This window comes from Physeter macrocephalus, chromosome 15 (genome assembly GCF_002837175.3).
Source record: "Physeter macrocephalus isolate SW-GA chromosome 15, ASM283717v5, whole genome shotgun sequence".
NCBI lineage: Eukaryota > Metazoa > Chordata > Mammalia > Artiodactyla > Physeteridae > Physeter > Physeter macrocephalus.
In genome coordinates, this window is record NC_041228.1 from 17639107 (window position 1) to 17645643 (window position 6537).

Genomic DNA, 6537 nt, shown 5'->3' on the forward strand with positions numbered 1-6537 from the left:
AGAAAAGGGAACCCTCTTGCACTGTTGGTGGGAATGTAGATTGATACAGCCACTATGGAGAACAGTATGGAGATTCCTTACAAAACTAAAAATAGAATTACCATATGACCCAGCAATCCCACTACTGGGCATATATCCAGAGAAAACCATAATTCAAAAAGACACATGCACCCCAATGTTCATTGCAGCACTATTTACAATAGCCAGGTCATGGAAGCAACCCACATGCCCATCGACAGATGAATGGATAAAGAAGTTGTGGTACATATATACAAGGGAATATTACTCAGCCATAAAAAGGAATGAAATTGGGTCATTTGTTGAGAAGTGGATGGATCTAGAGACTCATACAGAGTGAAGTAAGTCAGAAAGAGAAAAACAAATATCGTATATTAACACATGTATGTGGAACCTAGAAAAATGGTACAGATGAACCGGTTTGCAGGGCAGAATTTGAGACATAGATGTAGAAAACAAACGTATGGACACCAAGGGGGGAAAGCCGCGGGGGACTGGATGGTGGTGTGATGAATTGGGGGATTGGGATTGACATGTGTACACTGATGTGTATAAAATTGATGACTAATAAGAACCTGCTGTATAAAGAAACAAATAAAAGAAAAAAAAATAGCTATCGAAAATCACTGACCACCCTGGGAAGTCCTGAAACATTTTGAAACCGAGAGAACAAAGGCAAGATGGAGGAAGCAATTATTAATCTGCTGAAAAGTCCAGAGACAGGGACTGGACCCCAGAGAATGAAGAACAACATGGATGAACCCACTTCAGAGACAATCGGATCATGCATTGCTCACGTCAAGGATCTGAAAACCCACAGGGTGTCTCTGATAAAGCCATCTTAGGAAGGTCAGGTTAAAATAGCAGCAAGCGTGTGACACCCTCCTGCTCTTCCCCCATCTGCTCCTCCTGGACCCAACAACTGGAGAAGAAAGAAGAGAACCTGAGAGGCAGCAGAGTCGAGGGCGGGGTGCATCTACCAGTCATATGACCGTGGACCACAGAGCAAGTCTGAGCTTGATGGAGGGAAAAGGCAAACAACTCTGATTAGGATATAAGATTGAAGTCTTGACTGGGACAAGACTACATTTGTCAATACCTGATATAAGACTGTTTCTTTCTGTTAAAGTGACTTGACAGCTATGGGATCTTTTCCAAGTTGTTATCAAGGGACAGGGAAGAGAGAGCTGACACATCAAAGAAGGCAGCAGCAAGCAGAAAAGAATGTTATTTCCTCTTTGTATTCAATTAATTCAATCAAGAAAACAGTTACTTGTGGAACTAAGTGTTTACAAACCCCAATCACACTAATATTAATGCCCCCCACCGACACACAAAGTATTTTAAGAGGCATAGAGCCCACACCGAAAAGTCTGTCTGATTAGTCAGTCTGAGTCACTTACACATTCTCAAATTGAAGAGACCAAGCCCCAGGATTGAGGGTCCTGATGGTCCTACCATAATTATGTAAAAGTGGTAAAGAACATTTCCCCAAAGGAAGGGATGCTGGAAAAGAGAAACAAACAAAAAACAAACAGTGGATGGACATTACAGGACCAAAGTGGAGCATATCACAGCAGCTGACCTACATGTTTTGGTTTTGTCTCAGTTGTCAGTAATCATCTCCTTCTGTCTTTTTCATTAATCTACTTTTTAAACTTCTCCCTTGAATATTAGGATTGATTAAAGGAATCAAAGAGCAGGACATCTGTGAGGCAGACGGAGTGTGGGGTAGACTTCAGGTCAGCGGGTTCTTCCTGGAAGCTGTATGAACTTGGGACAAATGACCTCATAACTTTTAAGCCTTAACACTCCTTTAAAAACTTACAAAATTGACCTAACAAAGAAAAAAAAAAAAACAGTCAACGGTCACATGAGTGACTTCAGAAGCAACTTAATTAGGTATTGGTTTTCCTTAGAGGAATAAATATATAATCTATATTATGGTGCATCCAGTGGGTTTTAAAGATAAGATCAAGAAACATAAAAGTCACCTTTTATGTTAAACAATAAAGAGATCTATATAATAAACTGCCCAGGTAATAAATAAAGGTCTAAATAGAAGGGGAAGAAAGAGGATAGAAGGGAAATAGAAACGGAAAACAAAAATTTCAAGGAAAAGGCAGAGGCAGAGACAAACACAAACAAATCACAAAGAAAGAAAACCAGGCAGGGTCAGCGAAACAAGCTGGGGGGGTGGGGAGCGGGAAATACAAGCTAATGTCTGTAGGATAGGAGCGCCATCTTGTGGCGTAAATGGATAGTGCAGCTGATGGCTTCTGACGCCTTCTCTCAACTGTACAGTAACTGCAAACAGTAACTTCACTTTCTTGGTACATTTGCAACGAACCAAGTGAAATTAAATAGCGGGAAAATCCCAATTGGGGATTAAATGTTGCAAAGGTTATATGCATATAAAGTGCTTTGCACAGTGCCAGGCACGTGGCTCGTATACAAAAGTGGGGGAGGGATAAATTAGGAGTTTGGGATTAGCATGTACACACTACTATATATAAAATAGATAACCAACAAGGACCTACTGTGTAACACAGGGAACTCTACTCAATATTTTGTAATAACCTATGAGGGAAAAGAATCTGAAAAAGTATATATATATTTTTTTATATATATGTATATATATATATGAATCACTTTGCTGTATACCTGAAGTTGACACATTGTAAATCAACTATCTTTCAATTAAAAAAAATAAATAAACATTAGTTATTACCTATGTCAGTTTTTTGTTTTTTTAGGGGGTTTTTTTTGTGGTATGCGGGCCTCCCTCTGTTGTGGCCTCTCCCGTTGCGGAGCACAGGCTCCGGACGCGCAGGCTCAGCGGCCATGGCTCACGGGCCCAGCCGCTCCGCGGCATGTGGGATCCTCCCGGACCGGGGCGCGAACCCGGTTCCCCTGCATCGGCAGGCGGACGCGCAACCACTGCGCCACCAGGGAAGCCCCACCTATGTCAGTTTTGATCGATGTGACATTATAGACACAGATTTGAAAACACCTTGATTCTTACGTTTTTCTGGGATTGTTCAATAATAATAGCTACTATCAATTCAGTGCTTACTCTATTCACCTTATGTTAAATCGTCACAATATGTCAAAAAGGAGTAATGTTATTTCCATTTTACAGATGAGGAAACTGAGGCCCAAAGAAGTTAAGTAGCTCGCCCATGTTCGTTCATGCAGTCTGTGTGAGCCAGAATTCAGACCCAGGCAGTCTGACTGCAGAATCTGTGTTCTTAGTCACAACAGGAAACTAGCCCTCGATTAGCTGTGCACAGAAGGCAAGTGTTGGAAGCCAGAATCCGAACCCAGACTTCTCATTTCTTCCCCTCCATGTACCTCTCATTCAGAATTACTTGATTTAATCTCTGTGACTCACATTTGATCATTACACCCAAACCGCACCAATATGATGCCAAAACAACTGATCAGTGAAAAATAAGATTTCAAATCACCTACCCAGTTGTTTTTCACATGAGGGGAAATAGCAACCCATTAGGGAGTTGTGAAACCAATTTGGTCAATGGTAATCAGCTTCTTTTAAAAAAATGAAATAGATAAAATGTAAAACACCATATAGGTACACATAGTAAGGATAAGTATTTTCAAGTAAATCTTTGTTTCAGGCGTGCGTGTGCACGCGCGCGCATGCGCACACGTGTCTATTTAAGTCCTCAGCGCTCTCTGTATTGTGATATAAAATGCCTTTCTTACAGTGCGCCTCAATCTAAATATCTCAAAAAACACTGACTTAGGTGATACTCTTTAATCTTCTCACAAAAATGATTAGTTGCTCAATTATACTTTTTGATTTCCAATCTAGCCTGTTGAAATCAGGTATGTACATCATAAGATGAATTACCAGAATGGAATTTTCATGCCTTGTTCAGATATGTTGCTGTCATGGACAGACCAAGTCTTTACCTATACGCTATCAGCAAATCTGGAACAAGAGTACAATTTTTACTCTTTAGTGTTTATTATTCTTCCCAAAGACTTGCTGGATTTTTTTTCTTTCATTGAGGAGACAAGTCATTTTAGCATCCAACACATCTGCCTCATTTTGCTAATCATAAAATTTATGTCACACGCTGAAAAAGAATAAACAAATTACAAGCCTTAAAGAGACAGGTTGGATTTTCAACCCGTAGGTGAGCTTACAGACCATATAGTCAGCCATCCTCAGGCATTTTTCAAAGCTGGAAATGTCAGGCATTTATATGGTTTATTTGTAAAGCACTAACAATAATTGGAACATTATGGTCTTATTATTTGCCAAAGAAATTTCTTTAAGTAATTCAAGTGGTTGAAGGTTAAGCGTGTAAAAAAATGTCATGTGACACCAAATAAAATTTTATTACTGTTTTTGCGCTTACATAACTTAGAAACACCTACTTAAAATAAATAAATAAATAAATAAATAGCTTCCTCCCTTATAACAAAAGTTTAATCTTAGCTCACACTTTTAGAGACATGACATAGGGCAAAAGATGTTTTGATAGCTTTAGAATTTTCTGTACAAAATATGATTTGGAGCCAAAAATATCAATACTCAAAACTAATCAGTAATCAAAATATCAATCAGTTCTCATAGTATGGACTTCTGAGGCAAAAAACAAACAAAAAACAGAAAACCTTCAATGTGTCTGATACTTTAGTTCCATGGTTGGCCTTCCTTGGTGTCCTTCAGTCAGTATCAGAGAAATTTCTGAAATTGAAGAACGGAGATGATCAGAGCTCCTTCTCTACTCACCTTCCATATCACCACCATCTCTAATGCTACCACTTCCACCATTACCAGACCTACAAAGTCTAGAGCTCTCTGTGGGGAAAGCAATGAGTTCCTAAGTCTTGTCATCAGCCCACCAGCCTTCACGTAATAATCATTTGCTTCCCTATCTCTCGGTATCTCCTCAATTCTATTCACCAACCACAGAACAATTGATTTCCAAGAAAAGACTTATGGCCCTGATTTTCCTGATCATTTCTGGTTTGGAATACTTTGTCCTCCAGTCCTCAGAAACAGGGTTGAAATTGTGCCACACCTCCATGGTTGCAGCCTCTGTGACAGGTATCACTTATCGCTCTTTCCTGCTGAGCCCAGACACAGCTTCAGAATCCTCCTCAACCCTGCAACCGGGGCAACCACTAGTAGCTAAACAGAGTTGACATGAGATTGAATGTATTTGACCTTCGTGTTACACACCATCATAATGTCTAAAACCAACACTTTGACGTTCAAACACTATATCTCAGACCGTCCCTGGCATTTGAGAGGGGAACAAAAACCAATGTCAGACAACATGCTTGATTTTAAGGTTTGGAGGAAAGGGTTGCAGAATTTTGCATAATAAGGAAACGCGAAAAAAAAAAAAAAGAGGGGGCTTCCCTGGTGGCGCAGTGGTTGCGCGTCCGCCTGCCGATGCAGGGGAACCGGGTTCGCGCCCCGGTCCGGGAGGATCCCACATGCCGCGGAGCGGCTGGGCCCGTGAGCCGTGGCCGCTGAGCCTGCGCGTCCGGAGCCTGTGCTCCGCAACGGGAGAGGCCGCAGCAGAGGGAGGCCCGCATACCACAAAAAAAAAAAAAAAAAGGAAACGAATAGCTTCCAGGGAACAAAAATGGCCATGATGAATATGACCAAATAATGGGAAATCTAGTTCATCCCCATGTCTAGCATTTTGTCCCATTGATCGACCCAAAATCAAACCTTTTGTCAAATAAAGAGCTGTCAGTTTTTAGATTTAAACAAAATTGACTCTACAGCTATGACAATGTATTCCCTTTCTCGAGGACATTTGCAGTAGAAGTCACATCTCAAAGGGGAACCAAAGGATTTCACTTTAAAAGGATTTGACTTTAAAGAATTTCAGCCAGGAGAAAACTGGAAATCTTTGGTTATGGCAAGATAATATATGTAATATATGAATTTATGTCTTATACTAGTCTAAACTAAAGTACTTATCCCACTCTGGACTCAAAAAGGAGCCAAGCTTTCACGTTTTTTCCCCATGGAACGTGGGCAACATCCCCACAAAAGACACAGAGTATCATCTGAAGAAAATATCTGATCTACCCAGACATCAGCATTAAGCTGAGAGGAAATAGTATTTGAGTTTCTTTTAGAAGGAATAGGTTTAATTGAAAGAATATATGTTGGAGGCTCGCTTTGGCAGCACATATACTGAAATTGGAACAATACAGAGAGGATTAGCATGGCCCCTGAGCAAAGATGACATGCACGTTCATGAAGTGTTCCATATTTTTCGAATCTGAAAAATAATATATATATATGTATAACTGAATCACTTTGCTGTACACCTTAAGCTAACACAACATTGTAAATGAACTAGACTTCAATAAAAGAAAAAAATTGGGTAAGTTGGGTGGGAGGGAGAAATTGGATCCCCTTCCCCCAATTAATGACATTCAATGCAGGAAACTGACAGGCTCCTTTAGTAAAATAAACATAAGCAAGTTAAATAACAGCTATGCAAGTAACACACT

At 40.2% G+C, this 6537-nt stretch overlaps 1 non-coding gene across 1 annotated transcript; it reads left to right on the forward strand.

Moving 5' to 3' along the window:
* Positions 1-6194: 6194 nt before the first annotated feature.
* LOC112066412 (U6 spliceosomal RNA) lies at positions 6195-6297 on the forward strand. Its single transcript, XR_002892636.1, has one exon. It is a non-coding gene; the product is annotated as a U6 spliceosomal RNA (small nuclear RNA).
* The last annotated feature ends 240 nt before the right edge of the window (positions 6298-6537 follow it).